At 33.4% G+C, this 19244-nt stretch overlaps 1 protein-coding gene and 1 long non-coding RNA gene across 2 annotated transcripts in view; one reads left to right on the top strand and one right to left on the bottom strand.

Annotated features, from left to right (window-relative positions):
• The window catches only part of LOC138176023 (uncharacterized), a 61663-nt gene extending 59010 nt beyond the window's left edge, over positions 1 to 2653 (top strand). Inside the window, exon 3 of the long non-coding RNA XR_011172146.1 lies at positions 1419 to 2653. This is a non-coding gene — a long non-coding RNA (uncharacterized lncRNA). The remainder of the gene's footprint in view (positions 1 to 1418) is intronic.
• The window catches only part of LOC138176022 (protein piccolo-like), a 591004-nt gene that overhangs the window by 372324 nt on the left and 199436 nt on the right, over positions 1 to 19244 (bottom strand). The window lies entirely within an intron of this gene.

The raw sequence follows: 19244 nt of genomic DNA, 5'->3' as shown, positions 1-19244 counted from the left end.
TGAGACAGGAGGGCCCAAAACATAGCTATTAAGGGGAGTTTTGGCAGGGACCTATTGTTGTCCAATGACTGAGATCCAGAGTGAGATGGGTTTAAGGTTTTGCATGTGAGAAAAGGAAGGAAAGAAGCAAGGAAGGAAGGAAGGAAGGAAGGAAGGAAGGAAGGAAGGGAGAGAGGGAGGGAGGGAGGGAAGAAGGGAGGAAGGAAGGGAGGGAGGAAGGGAGGGAGGAAAACAGGAATCTAGCCATAAACACCAAATTAAGTGGGCAGCTTCTGCTTAACAAAATTTACCTTCCTTTGGAAAGGAGAGGGACAGGGAGAGGATGAGCTGAGTCATCCAAATGGCTGGGATCCCATTCAGGCAGCTCAGATATCCTATTTTGTATTACAGTAATTTGTATAACTTTTACTTTTCCAGTTAAATTCTCAGCTCCTTGAAAGCAGGGATAGAGTCTTATTCATTATTTTTAAAAATTCTAATGATTACTAGTAAAGTGCTTTGTAAATAAAAAGGCCATCTTCAGTGGGTTAGTGAACTGAACACCTTCAGTTCTTACTTGTATAATCTTCTATATTGGAAAATATCTCCATTTTCCCCTATTTCCTACAAATTAACAGGTAAATTCTGATAAGGGGTAAAGCAGTGTAAACTGAAAATGCTTTGTGGAAGAGTTATACTTGATAGGGTTTCCATAAGTAGAGACTGGGAGGAAAAGAAAATTGTAGGTTGGGGAAGTAGCATGAGAGAAGGGCATTTAACAGTGCATGAGACCAGAGAGGAAAAATAAGGACTATACACACACACACACACACACACACACACACACACACACACACACATTTTAATTTTAGAGTTATATTTAGAAGACAATGAGCTTATAGAAGGGAAAGAATTATTGCTTGTTTCGGATGGGATAATAGTAATGAACAATGGAGAGAAATCACATTTGAAACTTATTTTGCTTCTATTTTTTCTGCCAATAAGAATGCTGTATGAAACCAAAAGGACAGAACAAAAATGACTAGTATAATTAAAAATCAAAAACAAGTAGAGAGATAATAAAAGATCTATTTGTCTTTAATAAGTTGAAGTCACCAGGCAAAGAAGAACACAATTTTTGGACACTGAGAATTGGTAGAAGTGATTACTGAGATTAAAAGGTCATTAAGAACGGCTGAGAATTGATTATGGAGAATACCAAAGGACTGGAGAATGGAACATGTAATTTTTTTTAAGGAAACAAAGTGATCCATAAGAAATATGTCAGAAAACTTGATTTTCATATCTGGAAATATTTTAAAATGTATTTATTATTTGGTGAAAATTTTGAAAAAGAAGCAGAAATCACAAAGAATCATCAAGATTTCATCAAGAATAGATCATGTCAAAATAACACAATTTCCCTTTCTTTTCAACAGGGCTACAAGAAGTAAATCATGGACGTGCTACAGGCATAGTTGACAAATTTGAGGAAGGCAGGTAACAAAGAATAATTCAATTCATAAGTACAGAGGGTAAAGTTTGGCTATATAGTATATTTAAAAGAAGAGTTGGGGAGTTTAATGGATTGTAAGGTCAATATGCATGAGTAATGTCACATGGTAGCTAAGAAAGCTAAGGGAATCTTTAGTGGTATTAAGAGTGGCATGGTGTTCACAATTAAGAAGATGATGGGCCTTGTGGCACTGTACCCTGGAAAAACAATATTTTGAGTATCAAGTTCAATTTTGGGAGCCATATTTTTAGGAAATACATTCATAAGTTGTGACCAGAGTACAGAATATCCAGGGGTAGATGACCAAAATGGTGAAGGGACAGGATATCATGTTATATGAGGATCAACTGAAGTGACTGGAAATGGTTACTGTGGAAGAAACAATTTAGGAAGTGAATCATAGTTTTCAAGAAAGGGAATGTGTAGTAGTGTGTAGAACAATAAATTTATATCCCAAGGACCTTGGTTCAAACTTTGGCCCAGTTACCTGTCTGATCTTGAAAAAATCACTTTAACTATTGAAATCTCAGTTTCCAAATCTGTAAGGAGGAAGTTTTTTTCAGATTCGTCTATGACCTTTTGATTTTTTGAAATACTTGAAGGTCTGTTATGTTGAAATGGATTAGACTTGTTCTGCTTTGCTCAGAGCCAAAATAAATAGGTGTAATGTGTAGAACATGCATAAAAGTAAACTTAAACTAATAAAAGGAAAATAAGCATTGTATTGCCATTAGTAGGCTGACCTCCTGTAGTGATCTTTTTTTTTGACAATGACAACCTAACAGAAGGACCTCAGTCCTGAGAAGCTCCATCCCACTTCTGCTGTGACACTGGCAGTGGTGGAAAGGGAGAAGAGAGTGTTAAGAATTACAATTTTAGATTATCAACAACTTTAACTAGAAATTGGTAATATAAATCTCAAATCCTTGTCCAATGACAAAGGAGATGACTTAATGTTGTACAAGCTAAATCATGCAGTTCTTGACATTCTTGCAAATAAATGAAACCAGAAAAAAGAGTAAGATTCAGTTAGATAGAAGTATGGCTCATAGGTAGGTACTGCTTGGAAATGCAAAAATAGGAGTTGGAAGCATGGATTTTATTAAAGAACTAGAGGATACAAGAAATACTGTTCAATTGGATATTTGGTTATCACATATTATAGCTCAAATAACAAAACCATCATTATAAAAAGGCTACCAAAAAAGTAACTGCACCACATTGATTGTTGAAAATGAAGTGCTAGAGAAATTCTGGGAAAATACTTTAATAAAAACATTGCAAATTAAACTGTGACACTGGTTGACTTAAAACTAAAAAGTGGAATGGGAGAAAATATATGAAAATGTATGTTTCAGAAAGAAGGAATAAGAGAAGCTAAATACTTGTAACTTACACAGAAGCTACTCTCTTCTATGAATGCTTTTTAAAAATAATAAACAAACAAGCAAAAACCTATTGGTAGGTGTTGGTATGAGGAGCACCAAATAATAAATATATTAATGTTAAACTCATTAGGTTGTTAGTTGGGAACAAGTAGGCTTTTCTAAGCAATACTCAACCATTCAACAGTATCTTTAACTTTTCACAATAACTGAAAGTAACTCATGGTAGTTATTGTATGCTAATTACAAAAAAAGGTTTCATTTTTAACAAATAGTGGCACTTTTACAACAAAGTACTTTCCATTTTTGTGTTAAAATCATTCAAGAGGCCTTGGGGATATAACAGCAAATATTGCTCTGTTTGAAGGTCCTCTAATTATAAATAAACTGCAAGGGATAATACAGAGACATATGTTTGTCAAAAGTACTCTCTATTATGATGGAGGAGATCCAACACAGAGTACACATTAAAAGAGGGTTTCTCAATGGTAAAGTCATTCAGACTGCTTTTGTCTATATATAACGCTGTCATGGCTTTGTCAAGCCCTGGAACTTGAGCCCTTAGGAAGAGATCAACAACCACTCAGAATCCACACAGAAAAGTTCAAGTGGATGAACAATATCTGCTGTCGAGATTTTAATATATATTAAGATGAACAACCTTCAGTACTATTTATTTAGGATGGTCAGAACAATGAACTATGCCTAGAGTTAAATAAAATGAGGTCATTGGGTTAGATCAGTTTTGCAAAGATCTTTTCCTGATCTTGAACTTGACATGAAATTGAAAATTCTTATTTAAAAATAATAACCTACTAGTAATGACTAGCAATAAAAAACATAATAGAACTAACTACCTCGACAGTACTAAAACTAAATGTCATATAGTAGGCAATGAAAAGGTACATGCTGGGTATAAGAACGTTATCACATATAATAAGTGAAGAACTCTGAAAGGAAGAGATAAAAATATCATGTAACAAGACTGAGTGAGAAGTGGATGTCTGTAGTGACTCTATGGTACCCATATGATATCAGAAAAAAGAAAATAAGAAAAGGCCCTGGCACACTGGGGAGACTCCTTGTGATAAAATAACAGGAGAATATATGTGGAAAAGAGCTGCAAAGAACAGACAAGCATTGATAGGTTGTGAAATTCATAACTAGACGGAGCTCTCAATTCAGTCCAATCACAGACACTTCAGATGATTTTAGTAGTGAAAAACTTAGCAAAAATTAGACCTTTAGAAATGTAGAAGGAGGTACCTTTGGCAACTAAGAATGCTTAAATGCTAGATTAACACATATAATATAGATACTGGAGATACAAATATTGAATGAACTATATGGCCTATAGAATTATTTTATTCAGGAATGCTTGTCCCAGAGAACAGAACTAAAAGCAAGGGAGATAAGTTGTAAATTAATTTCAGCTTGATGGAAAAAAAATTCTACATATACACAAATAATAAGGGATTAAGTGAAGAAATAATTCTGCATATCCATCCAACCATAAACCTACAACATTTATAATACAATTCTAATGAACATATTTACTAGCAGTCATGCAGTCACTCACACAGAGCAGATTCAAAGACTCAGAATAAATAATTATTATAAATAGCTCTTAAATATTATGCCTATTAGTAAGAACACACAGTATATGGTAGGTATTCATAGATAACTGTTGAATTATCTCCAGCTAAGACAATCGAAGAGTTTATGGTTTCCTAAAAATTCTTATGAAATGAATAATATATTTTCTTCTCTCTCATCCACACTAGGAAGGAGGCAAAATTTGGAATTAAAGATGTGCTTCAATCATTTTGATAAACTGTCATTTTCAGTAATCATTTATTAAATTCCCAATATAATCAGAATCATACCAGGCACAGAGAAGCACAAAGAGAATTTATGGTAAAGACTTGGTTAAAATCATTAATATAAATATAGCTAGTGAGAAAATCTCAGTTGGCAATGCATTTCATTTTTCAACTATGCAATATATCCATGATAATAATGTTTAACATATCTGTCTGAAAGTTAAACGGCTTTATATTAGAAGTGACATTAAACATTTTTAATGTCAGAAAAAAATTACTCAGTAGAAAGCAACATTGCAATTAAGAGAAAAATACACACATGTATATGTATACACATTTGTACACATATATACACACATATATGCATGTATGTGTTCTTTAAACATTCACAGTTGAATGATAAATCTATTGCTACCTAATACTACAAATATAAAAGACTACATGACAAATAGTTTCTTGGACTCTATGTTCCAAAAATATTTTCCACTAAAGATAAATTTGTATGCTTGCTTTTTATTAGACAATAAAATCAACTTAAGTGTAATGATGTCCTTTTCCATTTTCACTGATACGAAATGTAAACTAGTATCTAGCCATAGTAAAAGACTTAGAGAAATCTCAAAGTAACATCTCTTATATCATTATAATAGGTTTTGTTTTACTTTAAACTGCCTTGTTTTGTTTTATTTAATTTTACAAACCTTGGCTGACCTTTTAGAAGCAGTTAAATATAAACAATGAATAAAGAGCAGTCATAGCTTTCATGAGACAAACCATAGTTCATAGAAAACCAGTTTTGGATTCAGAAAGACTGATGTCCAAATTCAGCATCTTATACTACCTATTTGACCATTTCAAAGTCTTTTAATCTTTGTGCCTGAGACAACTCCATAAGACTATTCAGTATAAGACTATGTTGAGCTACACTAGTGGAGAAACTTCAATATGGCAAATTTCCTACACAGAAGAAATCAGACCAAATAACACATTCCTGCAATAGTTTTACTTCAGATCATATGAAAATAGTTGTTAGTATATGTTTAGAATTACAAATAGAAAGTTGGGGAGATTCAGAAAAAACAAAGGTAGAAACTTTGCAGGTAAAGTAAATAAATTCATGGGCAGTTAGGTAGGTGTAGAGGATATGGCACCAGGCTCTGGAATCAGGAAAATCTGGAATCAGGACGATCTCAATTTAAATCTGGCATCAGACTCTGAGAAGCTGTCTGAACCTGGGAAGACCACTTAACCCCAAGTGTCTTGAAATAAATAAACCCTCAGAAATAACTTAGGAGAAAGAGTTGAATGTTTTATTAATTCATATTAAAATATAAACAATAGTACAGTAATGAGAATTCTAGATATTTTAAAATGACATTTGTGAGAAGACTGCCCACTCAGGGAGCTCAACACTTAGTAATCATCAAAACATTAACAGCTGCTAGTAGGCTGCCATAAGGTTCAAATTTAAGTAATACTAAATCATGTAATTTGCTTTGCACTCTATGTGAAGGTTTAATGGCATGCTAACTATGCCAATATAGAATACTCAGATGAGGAAATAAATCCTAATTACAAGATGTTTTTTAGAAGCATATCTTTTATATATGGAAATTTGAAATAGGAATTTTACCAAATGAACATGGCAGAGCAATATCCTAAATTAGGGAAACTTCCCAATGCAATTAAATATGAAATATATTAAATTAGAAAATGCCTCTATGCCTTAAATATACCCAAACTCCAGTCTAGTATGTTATATCTTCTGAATTTAGGTGAAAATAGCTGCATGGAAGAAAATTACAAAATCATGATCACATTTCATGCTAATGAGGGTCTAAGAGTGTGAATGACTAAAAAAAGGAAATTGAAATGCTGTATATTATCAACTAGATCAGGATTTAATGTGTTAATTAATGCACCATTGGACAAAGTGATATTCCGGATAATATAGTAAACTGGCCATATGATTATTATTAGAGGCATCTATCATTCAAAGATTCACACAATATAGAAAGAGGCATTATTTCATAATGGATAGAGAATCAACTAGGGCCAGGAAGTCCTACATTCAAGTCTTTCCTCTGACTCAGACTGGCTGTGACACTGCCACAACTTAGTTAACTTCTCAATCTTTTAGGTCAGTGTGTCAAACTCATAGTGTTGTCAAACTCAAATAAAAATGGATCCCAACCAATCATATATTCACTTAGCAAATCACAAATGAAAATTATATTATATTTTTATTTATTTTGTTGACATTTCCCAGTTATATGTTAATCTGGTTCAACTGAATTGCAGAGTTTTGTGGGCTGCTTGAATCCCCATGTGGAATTTGATCCCATTGCTCTGGGCAAGGTTTACAGAGAAGGTGCTAATTAACCTGTGTTAGTAGAGGAAGTTTCCATAACCAAGAATTCTATATATTAAAGAATCCCTATATCTAGGAATTACTCTCCACAAAGCCTCCAATGGTCTTAGCCCAGTTCATCATTGAAGTATGGAATGATACTCTATTCTGCAAAACTACATTAGCACAGCACAAATTGCAGAAAATTCTGGAAAGATTGCAAATAAAATCCCAGCAACAGACTACATCAATTATCCAAGAAACAGTCTTGCCTTACATGAAGAATCTCTTTACAACTAGGCTAGCCATTTGGTAATAAATTATTTAGATATTTCAATTTATGAATGAAGAAAAATTAAAAATGGTTCTCACAGGTGGGTGGTTTCTTTTTATACTTCAGCATTAACAGTAACAGAGAGGGAAAAGAGGGAGCAGAAGGAGCTAAGAACAACAATTTGAGTCCATCTTTAAACAATTTTATTTGGGGTACTTCAAAAATGAGCTCTATATCGTGACCAAGAAGTAAATTGCTACTGGGGAGATTAATCCATACCAGCATTAAATTTCACAATATAAATGAAATAAACAATTATAAAGAAGTTACAAATAAATGGGAAAAAGGGCAGACATTTCCACTGGAGTAGTACATGAAAGAATGAATTTGATGATACCTCTAAAAATAACAAGAAACACAATTTCATGGGACAGTTCTTCATCTTGATGCAACATTCGTGGGTAGCATAAGCAAAGATATCACCACCAAGTTAACTGCATTGTATGTGTTAACATCTATTAGAGAAGATGAAGAAATATAGTAACTCTGTGAATAACTCAATAGTACACTCTATTTAAATGAACATATGCTAAAAAATTTGAAAAATACAGCTGAGAAGCAAGAAATGAATGAAATCAGAGGCTTTGACACCAAACTGTAGTTATGTGCCTCAGTGTTAATAATACTTTTTTCTAGAAGAAAATTGGAAAAATAGAGCTCTGAATAACATCACCAAAAATGAAATTAATTACATTTAACAGTTACAAAATAGCTTGTCAATAATGTGGAAGTAATAAAATCAGATTTTTAGAAGAAAAATTAAAATCAAATCTAAATTAGAAAAAGAATAAAGATAAAAAACCTGTTTTTCAAATATTTGTTGTTGTTATTATTGTTCATTTTTTTTTCAGTCATGTTGCACTCTTTGTGACACCATTTGGGGTTTTCTCTTGCAAAGATACCACAGTGGTTTGTATTTCCTTCTCCAACTCATTTTACTGATGAGGAACTGAGGCAAACAAGAAGTGACTTTCCAGGGGTCACACAGCTAGTAAGTGTCTGAGGCCACATTTGAACTCAGGAAGAGAAGTCCACCTGACTTCAGGCCTGACACTCTATCCACTGTGCTACTTAGTTTTGGTCTGTTTACTCAAATGAATAACATTAAAAATGGGAAACAAATACATAAACACATATCAACATGGATTATATCATGATTTCCTATGAAAATTTAAATTATTCAAAGAAATTACCAAAATGACCTAGAAACCACCTAAGATAAATGCTTAATGGATTTACCAAAGGGAATCATGTGGCATTCAAAAGGTAATTACAATTTAATTCATGAGTTCAACATATTTTTTAAAAAAACTTTTAATAGCTGGATAGTGAAAGATCAGCTCAAAACAAATCCAGTAAAAATCAATGGAGGGGAAAATGAGCTAGCAGAAAATATGGTGTTATACCCAACTGAACTGGATCATATTAAAGGCTTTTAAAGATGAAGCTGGAAGACAGTAATCTGTCAAAACAAAGTAAAAGATGAGGCATTTTGATAATTAACTATTATCTCCCTTGATGACAAGTATATTCACCACATATGGTGGACTCATAGTCCCTAAAATGTGCTTTGAACAAACAGAAATGGCACAAAAAAAAGATGGGAAGAAATTTTCTGAACCAAATCTAGTATATAGAGAAAAGGCAGTCAGTTGCTGAAGGCATCACAATTTTTAGGGCAATGGGAGATCAAGCCTCAAGATTTCTTAAAGGGCAAAAATACAAAAAATAATTGGAGAAAATGCAGATGATATTAATACAAAGCAATATTGAATTTACAAATGATATATATGCAAATCTATACATGGATATATCTTCTCTCATCTCTGCAGAAGATTTAAGAGTGATCTATACCTTCCTGATAGGCATAATGATGAATATCTTAAAAGGGAAAGGATAGGGTTTGCAAATAACATTGTACAGTGGGTAGATTGCCAGGGCTTGAATGAGGAAGACCCATCTTCCAGAGTTCAAATCTGACCTCTGTCATTTTTCTAGCTGTGAGGTCCTGGACAAGTCATTTCACCCTGTTTACATCAGTTTTCTTACCTGTAAAATGAACTAGAAAAGGGAATGGCACATCACTACAGTATTTTTGCCAAAGAAACCCCAAATGAGGTCATGAAGAATCAGACACAACTTGATATGACTGAACAACAAAACCAGTAATTAATCTTACTTTAAAGAAAAATAAAAACAAAACAAAACCCACAGTCATACACTTGTCTTCAAAGTACAGAACACACAAAATTCATTCTATGATGGGGTGTGTATGTGTTTAAATTTATTAGGAAAAAAATAATGTTTTTAAAGGTTTTCAAATAATGACTTGTGTATAAGTAAATATATTTATATTATGCACATGAGCAGAGATAATTTTGCTTCATGGTGCTTTTATTATTACTGTCAACTGAGACATAAAACAAGGAGACATTCAACAATGGTATTCTCCATTGTCTTGGAATATGTGCAGCTCAGAGTTCTTGGAAAAAGGAATGCATATGAAAGAATATATTGCAAATACTCTTATTTATGGATGGCTTTGTATTGACTGTATCACTCCCCTAACACTGCAGTCTCTGTCAAATGACCTCTATAATCATTTAAACACTGGTTTAGCAATCCATATTATAAAAACAAAAATCAAGATTTTTTTTATTGTCTACATTTTAATATGCAAGAGGATGGACAGCCCATAGAGGTTCCCTCTGTCTCTTCCATATACATACATGCTTGCACACACACACATAAATTTACAAATGTGCATGCATTTATTATATGTGTAAATACACTTTTGTGTACATGTATATGTATATGTTTGTATGTATGTATGAGTGTATCTAGAATGACACTGCACATGGATAATGATCTATTCCCATAATTTGTTAAGAGATAAAAATTGCATTTGGGAAGTTGAATAGTACTTTTAATAATTCATAGTCTTTCACCAACACGGAAATATCCTTCTTAACACTGGAATTCTTCAAATGATGTTATATGGTTACCACTCAAGAATATTGCAATATCTGAAGAATAAAAATGGGGATCACCCAAGGGGCTATGGAAAAATGTCCATCAGATGTAAATAAGTTGTAGCATGTTACTGATTAATTTTATTAAAGAAATATCTTAAAATATCATGAAAAAGTTATGTATCTGGAAAATGAAAGGTATTGGTTACATAGTGAGAGAAGAATAAATGACTAGGATACTGAATTTGTATGAACAACCTTTAAGAGCAAGTTGGATGGACCCCTTGTGGAATTGTGTATAGAAATGTATGAATAAATGTCATGGGGGAGAAGGCATGCATGACTCACAAACTGTGTAACCAGATAAAATTCTTATGTTTACGACATTATTGACCTACTGAATTACTTAAGTATGGATTGGCCAGTTCTATTGTTTTCCTCTTTCCTTAAAAGTTCTCCTTTTTGAAGTGACAGTGTTGACAGCATAGGCACTAATTTTTTACATATAAGCTGATTGTAGACCATTTGCCAGAAATTATATATATATACATACACATATATACATATATATATAATATTCCTATTCAGGTAGTGAGGTGGGACTTCATGGCTTCTGGGGGCCTTTCTGACTCTGAGATTCTCTAATTGTCTTACTAAAGAATGGGATAAAAGGGGGCAGCTAGGTGGTGCAGTGGGTAGAACACTGGCCATGGAGTAAGCAGGACCTGAGTTCAAATTAGCCCTCAGACATTTAGTAGCTGTGACTCCATGCAAGTCACTTAACACTGATTACATCCCCCCAAAAAAACAAATAAACAAACAGCAACAACAAAAAGAATGTCATTAATGTCCTATTGGGATTTCTCTTTGTCAAAAAGCATATAACTTTCCCAAGAAATAAAATATAGAGAAGATGACCAGTCTCTCTCCCTCCACCCACCCAAGCTTGTCAGGCTCTAGAAAGAACTTGAAAACAGTGTTTGTGTTTTTTTTTTCCTCTTCAATTGCCAACCCTTGGGAGATGGACCTCTTTTCCTAAGTAGGTTATGACCATAAAAACAGAATGAAAACAAAACTTTTTTCAGACTTTAGATGGTAAGATCCACTGTACCAGTTGGCACAAAATACCTTTATTCGCTTCTGAATAACCTGAGTATTTTCTTTGAAATTTTGATTTCAGATAAATTATTTTTTCAAAATCCATAAAGTTACATGAGTGAAAAATCATTACTTCTCACTACTTTCATAGATAGTGAATGAAGAAGAATAAGTCCCCTTTCATTCTAAAAGCAGATACAGAAATAAAATACTCAAAATGAGTATCCAAGACTTATTTTTTAAACTACATAACTCCCCTTCATTCAGGCCAAATGATCCACTTAAAAAACAATGTATTAAAAATATTCCATTATTGAAACTCATTAAGTTTATTTTGACAGAAAAATTTAAATCATACTTGCATACTGTAGAAAAGACAAAAATAGTATTTATATTGAAAAGGAAGATGAATAATATCAAAGGACCAAATGGCAATTTTGGGGGGAAGAAAATTATTGACATTGCAATAATTAACCTGTGACAGTAATGTGTTTTAGATAGATACTATTTTTCATTTTAAAAATACCGTTATATTATTCAGCTGCTTATATGTATTATTTATCTACCATTTTTAGTCAAAATTATGTATAACTATCTGAGGTAATCATAAATAAAGATAGTTACTTAACTAAAATGGAAGCTATTATCATTATAACTATTATCAAAATTATTTCCTACAATAAATTACTGTATTTAGTTAACCTTCTTAACATTTTATTTAAGTTTCCTTTGTTTATTTCACTTCTTATCTATGTTGGTCTATCCATTTAGTATGTCTAATTTGGTTCAGTAAGTCCAAGGGAACAATGATAAGTGAATTAATTATAGGTAAATGAGCCTTTGGCAATCACAAATCTCTGACTACTAAATTAAGAAATCACACTTTTCTTGGTTGGGGCATGTTCTCTCAAAAGGCAGAATTTCTTGACTCTTTCCTGGCATTCCCCAAAGAAAAATAGTATTACTCATAGTTGCTAGGAGTGGCAAGCTTCTATCAAGGAAGGGGAAACTGAGGCCTTGAGTCTGTATTTAAAGACCTAGAAGGCCATGTGTGATCTTAAGGCCACAGATTTCCCATCCCTGTAATCTACTTTATCTTTGTTTGTTAGTAAACACAGGAAAAATTTAAATTTAAAATAAATGAAAAAAAAACATGCAAAGCAGTAACTTCTAATAAGATGGAGATTCCAAAAATTATGTTGGCCTATTTAGTGAACCTCTCACAAGTAAATAAATTAATCTGATGACTCCTAAAACACAATTATAAAATGTAATTTCTATACTGCTTCCTAGAGTCAACAAAGACTTGCATGGCAGAACTAGCACAAAAAGCATCATAAAAGTCATATTGAATGGAAAAGGATATAGGGAAATCATACAGTTAGAGTAAAGGAAAATACAGATAGACTTGGTGGTGCACTAGTACCATGAAATATCTGAAGAACTATGGAAAAGTTTTTGGAGTACTGAGTTCTGAAAAGGCACTTCTGGGGGTTTGTCCCTGATACCTGCCATTAATGATGCCTTTTCTATTTTCATTTTTATGTCTTTCACATTTTTACATGCATTTATTTTCATATCTTATATCCTTCAACCCCCCACAACAGAATATAAATTCCTTGAGAATAAAGTCTGTTTTCTTTTGAAATTTATGTCTATATCGGGTAGCATATACAGCAAGGTAGGAATTTAGTAAGTGATTGTTGGATCGAACTCAATAGACAGAGGCAAGGCTCACATAGCACCAAAAGGCATGGAAGAGTATTGATCTCTATTGATTGAAGAAGTACCCATACCAATGAGATTACGGCTATCTATCTAAAGGAGACCATAATAAATAGCTTCAATTAACTGTGTTTCTGAATGTTACAATCAATATACAACATATTACCCAGGTTCTTTAGAACACTTATGGTAGAATTACAGGTCTCTTTGTAACTACTTTGTTTTAAAATCACCTGATTATTAAAAGGCACTTTCATATCAGTTTCCAAATCAATATTTTATTCTTTTTTACTCAATATTGTTATATATGAACCCCTGTTTGAAGCAATTATCTCCTTCAGCCTTTAGATGTTTTCCCTCCTTGCATTTTTCAATATCTCTAGATGCCAAAAAGAAATAGAAGTATTAATTTTACTGATGGAAGAGATAGTCTAACCCAGAGTTGGGGAACGTGACCCTCTAGGTCCTCAAGCACAGATCTTAGAATCCAAACTTCACAGAACAAATCCCCTAAAAGTTGAGTCCAACTTTTAGACTCAGTCAAAAGTCTATGCCCAAGGACCTAGAAGGTCACATGTAGCCTCAAGGCCTCAGGTTCCCCACCTCTGGTCTAACCTAAAAGGAAGAAAACAGAAGCTGAACTGGTTTTGTTCCTTTGCAGGCACTTCTGGGGCCTCCTCTTGGATGAACCTTGAGTATCATGCAAGTAGGACAAATAGGACTTGAGAGCAGATTCTCTGGGAGTAGTATGAGAGTGAACTGCTTGGTTTAAAAGGTTTCTCTTCATTCATTTTTACTTTGACATTGAAATTTTTTAATAGCACTTATCTAGCCCTTAGGCGATCTCATAAAAAAAAAAGAGAGCAGAAATCAAACCAACATAGCAAATAAGCAATGTCAATTATATAATACCAAAACCAGGAAAGCAAAAGAAATAAAGGAGTATCTAAAAAAAAATTATCCAAACTAACAAAAGACCAAATAATTATCTTAAATAACTGAAAATTGGGAAGAGAAATGGATTTAGTAAGGGGAAGGACAGAAACTCCTGGTTCTAAGGATTCATGTCAGAATTATATCAAAATTTAAAAGACAAATCAGAGAAAAACTATACAAACTATCCTCAAATACCGAGAAAGAAGGCACCTTACCAGATTATTTTTATGAAACAAATAGAATCCTTATATCTAAAGCAGGGAATGCTAAAGCACCAAAGAAAGAGAGCAATAGCGTTAATGAATATTGATTTAAAAAAACTTAAAAATAATACTGTCAAATTGACTGTTGTGATGCATCTAAAACATCATTTATAATGACCAACTTAGATTTATATCAAAGAAACAAGGATGGTTCAATAATAGCAAAACAACCAACACAAATAACCACATTGACGGGTGGCCAGGTGGCACAGTGAGTAAGAGTGCTGGCCCTGGCATCGGAAAACCCGGGATCGGGTCTGGCCTCAGATACTTGGCACCCACACAAAAAATACCTGGCCATGTAACCTTGAGCAAGTTACCTAACCCCAAGAGCTTAAAAACAAACAAACAAATAATCACATTGAAAAGAAAAAAAAACTGCAAACCACATGATTCTCTCAACAGAAGTGGAAATTGATTTTATCAAATAAAAAACTCATTCATGACCCTGAGTAGGTTTCTACTATAAAGTTAGAGGGTCCTTTTTAACACACACACACACACACACACACACACATATAAACACACATACATATAGACACACACACCTCTAAAATTAAAAGTAAGTACTTTTTGCAAAGGGGATACATTAGACATTTTAAAAATGATTACAGGAAGGTGTAGAGTCAAGATGGTAGAATACAGGCAGCAACCAAGCTGAACTCTCCCAATATTCTCCTCCAAACTTTAAAATAATAAATAGCTCAAATCAAAGTGGAAAAAAATTTTTAAAAAGTCAGAGTGAGACATTTTTTTTCCAGTCTAAGACTTGTTATACAGTTGTCAGGAGAGTCCTGAGAGTTTGTCCAAAGTGCAGGAGGAAGCAGCAATGTCTATGGGCATTGGAGGCAGCCATGAAAGCAATAGCAGCAACTTCAAGAACTAAGCCTGAAGCTGGTAAAGGAGTCAGATGAAAGAGAATCCAAGGGACCCTTTGCTGGCACCGAATGCGGCTGGTGCTGACTGGTAATTCTATTATTTATACTTAGTTTTAAGTCACAGCTTAAAGGTGGAGAGTATTAGCACTACAGGAGAGAAGGTGCACTGGTCACAGTTCTAAGGCTAAGATAAGCCCCCTTGCAGTTACAGGTGAGTAGGGGCTTTTCCAGGGTGAAAAGCAGAACAGTAGACTAGGAAAGCAGTGACCACACCTCTCCCTGGATCAAACTCCCTTGGAAGCATTGAAAACTTGCAGATTTCCAGAACTAGCCCTGAAAACAGAAGAACAAAAAAGTCTAAATTTTGGCATTGGACTTCCCTAATACCAGGTTAACAGAGTCCAATTTAAGCATAAACTTCAAAGTAATAAAGAAATAGGTTGGAAAAAATGAGCAAACAACAAGAAGAAGAACAGAAAGACCCTGATAGTAAAAAGCTACTCCACTAACTGGGAAAAACAAGATAATATCATAGAAGAAACCAATGTAAAAGTAACGACAAGCAAAGCCTCAAAGAAAAAATGCTCATTGTCCCAAGCCCAGCAAGGATTCCTGGAGGAGTTTAAGAAAGAGAAAAGAGTAGGTGAGGAAATTTTGGAGGGAAATGAGAGATGCAAGAATTTCATGAAAAAAAGAGCCAATAGCTTGTTATGAGAGGTAAAAAAATATTGAAGAATATATCACTTTAAAAAACAAAAATTCACTAAAGAGCTCCTTTAAAAGCAAAATTGGCCAAATGGAAAATGAGCTACAAAAGCTCATTGAAGAAAATAATTCATTAAAAATGAGTATTTGGGGGATGGCTAGGTAGCACAGTGAATAGAGCACTGACCCTGGATTCAGGAGAACCTGAGTTCAAATCCGGCCTCAGAAACTTAACATAAAACTAGCCATGTGACCTTGGGAAAGTCACAATGCCAATTGCCCTACCTTACCCCCTCCAAAAAGCAAAAAAAATGAGAATTTGGCAAGAGGAAGCTAAAGACTCTATGAAAAGAAATAGTAAAGTGAAAAGAATGAAAAATAGAAAATGTGAAATGTCATCAGAAAAACAAGTGACTTGGAAAACAACTTAAGGAGAGATAATTTAAGAATATTGAACCAACTGAAAGTCATGATAAAAAAGCCTAGGCATCAAAGTTCAGGAAATTATAAAGGAAAACTGCCCTAATAGGTTAGATCCAGAGGATAAAACATAAGTTGAATGAATCTACCAATAACTTCCTGAAAGAGATCCTAAAATGGAAACTCCCAGGAATATTGTAGTCATATTCCAGAGATCCCAAATTAAAGAGAAAATATTTCAGTCAAACAGAATTACAAAAGCTATAGTAGCTCCCATATTTAAGGATCTGAGGGCTTCATATATGATATTCTGGAAGGGAAAAGAGCTATGATTACAAACAAGAATAATCTAACCAGCAAAACTAAGTATAATCCTTCTGGGGGGTAAATGTGTTTTTAATGAACTAAAGGACATTTAAGCATTCCTGCTGAAAAGATCAGAGCTGAATAGAAAATCTGACATTTAAACACAGAGCTCAAGAGAAATATAGAAATGTAAATATGAAAGAGTAATCATAAGGGACTCAATGAAGTTAAAATGTTTACATTCCTTTATAGGAAAATAACACATGTAACTCCTAAGAACTTTATAGTTTTTAGGGAAGTTAGTAGGTATAGTAAAGATACACTACTAAACCACTAGTAGATATGTGAATTAATGCCACCATTCTGGAGAATAATTTGGAGCTCTTCTCAAAGGATGTTAAAAGTCTGCATACCTTGTGACCTAGCAATAGCACAACTATGTCTGTACTCCAAAGAGATCAAGGAAAAATGAAAAAGACCAGTATGTGCAAAAATATTTGTAGCAGTACTTTATGTGGTGGAAAAGAACTGGAAGTTGAGAGGATGCTCATGGTTTGCAGAAGGGGCTGAACAAAGTGTGGCATATGATTGTGGAGTACGATTGGGCTATAAGAAATAATGAAGGGGGTGGCTAGATTGGTGCAGTGAATAAAGCGCTGGTCCCGGAGTCAGGAGGAGCTGAGTTCAGTTCTGGCCTCAGACATGTAACACCCACACAAAAACCTAGCTGTGTGACCTTGGGCAAGTTACTTAACCCCAATTGCCCTCCAAAAGGCAAGAAAAAAAAATAATAATGAGCAGTATGGTTGCAGCAAGAAAAATAAAACCCCAAACATGGCAAGACCTATATGATGCAAAGTAAAGTGGGAAAACTGGGAGATCACATACCAGTGATGTTTTAAAGATGATCAACTTGGCTCTTTCATCAATATAATGAGACAAGAAAATTCCAAAGGACTCATGTTTTAAAAATGTTATCTATCTCAAGAGAGTGAGAACAAACTGATGAACTCTGAGTGCAATTTTCTCATTTCCTTTATTTTTTTTTGCAATATGGCTAATAAGGAAATATGCTTTATATGATTTCACGTGTATAGTTAACATAATTCTCTTTGCCTTCTCAGTGGGTGGAGGAAGTCTGGGAGTGAAGGAAAGAATCTAGAACTCAAAATTTAAAAAAGAAAAAAAATGTTTAAATTAATTAATAACAAAACATAAACACAAGAGTAAAGCAAGAAGTCCCACTTTCCCTACTATTATTTCATAATGTTCTGGAAATGCTGGCAATAATATTCAGAAAAGAAAAGAAGATTGCTTTAAAAAAAAGAAAAGAAAAAGAAAGGTAAAGAGGAAATAAACTATGCCTATTTGATTATGGCATAATTGTCTATTTAGAAAATCCTAGGGAATTAGCAAAGATACTAATTGAGACAATAACTTCAGTGAAGTGGCAGACTATAAAATAAACTCTCAAAAATCAGTAGCATTTCTATATAACAACAAAACCCCAGAAGAAATAATATAAAGAGAAAACCCATTCCAAATATGTACAAAAATATGAGGTATCTGGGGATCAGTCTACTAAAGCACACAAAATTCTTGTATAGATTCAATAAAAAAGTGTTCTTGAAACATATAAAGAACAATTTAAATAGAAGAATATTCAATGAACAAGCCTGGCCATGCCAAGATAATAAAAACAACAATAGTACTGAAGTTAATTTGCAATTTTAATGCAATGCCAATCAAATTATCAAAAGAATACTTTATAAAACTTAATAAAAATAATCAAAATTCTTTTGAAAAGATAAGTGAACTAGACTTTCATGGGACATGATAGAAAGAGGTTTAATCAAAGGTAAAGTAGCATTTCTAGACTTCACATTATAGCAGTAGTCATCAAAACCATTTTATCTTGATTAAAAAATGGGGAGTTAGCTCAATGGAATAGATGAGACAAGGGAGAATCAGAAACGGTGGAACTTAATACATATACTGATTTCCAATAAATAAACCAGTGTTTTATAACCCAGAAATCATAAATTAATTAGGAAAGAGCTCCATATTTTACCTTCTAAAAAACTGGGAATGTGGCAGATATTAAGATTAGTCCAACACATTATGCAAAATATTCCACAATATATTCTAAGTGGGACCTTAATATTGAAGATCCTATCACTAAAAAAATTAGAAAAGAAGCAGATAATATACATTTCAGAGTTACGGACAAGAGATGTATTCTTAACAAGAGGTAGAGGCAACTACAGAAGAGAAAACAGATAACTTTTATTACATCAAAGTGAAAAGATTTCAGACAAAATTAATATACCTAGTAGAAGAGAAGTGATTGAATTGGAGGAAAATCTTTATATTAGATTTCTCAGACAAGATTTTGATATGTTAGACATAGGAACAATTAACATATATGTGAACTATAAAAAGCTTTTCATGAAAAGTGAAGTAAAAGCATATGAGACAACAAATCTTAAAAGAAAAATAGGAAACCATTAGCAACCATTTGACAGAAGGTTCTAAGTCACCAATAATAAGAGAA

This window comes from Petaurus breviceps, unplaced genomic scaffold (assembly GCF_028583685.1).
Source record: "Petaurus breviceps papuanus isolate PSGF00001 unplaced genomic scaffold, PetGlider_PUasm1.0 80, whole genome shotgun sequence".
Taxonomy (NCBI): domain Eukaryota; kingdom Metazoa; phylum Chordata; class Mammalia; order Diprotodontia; family Petauridae; genus Petaurus; species Petaurus breviceps.
The sequence above is the reverse complement of the archived record's forward strand: the minus strand, read 5'-3'. Positions and strand labels throughout refer to the sequence as shown.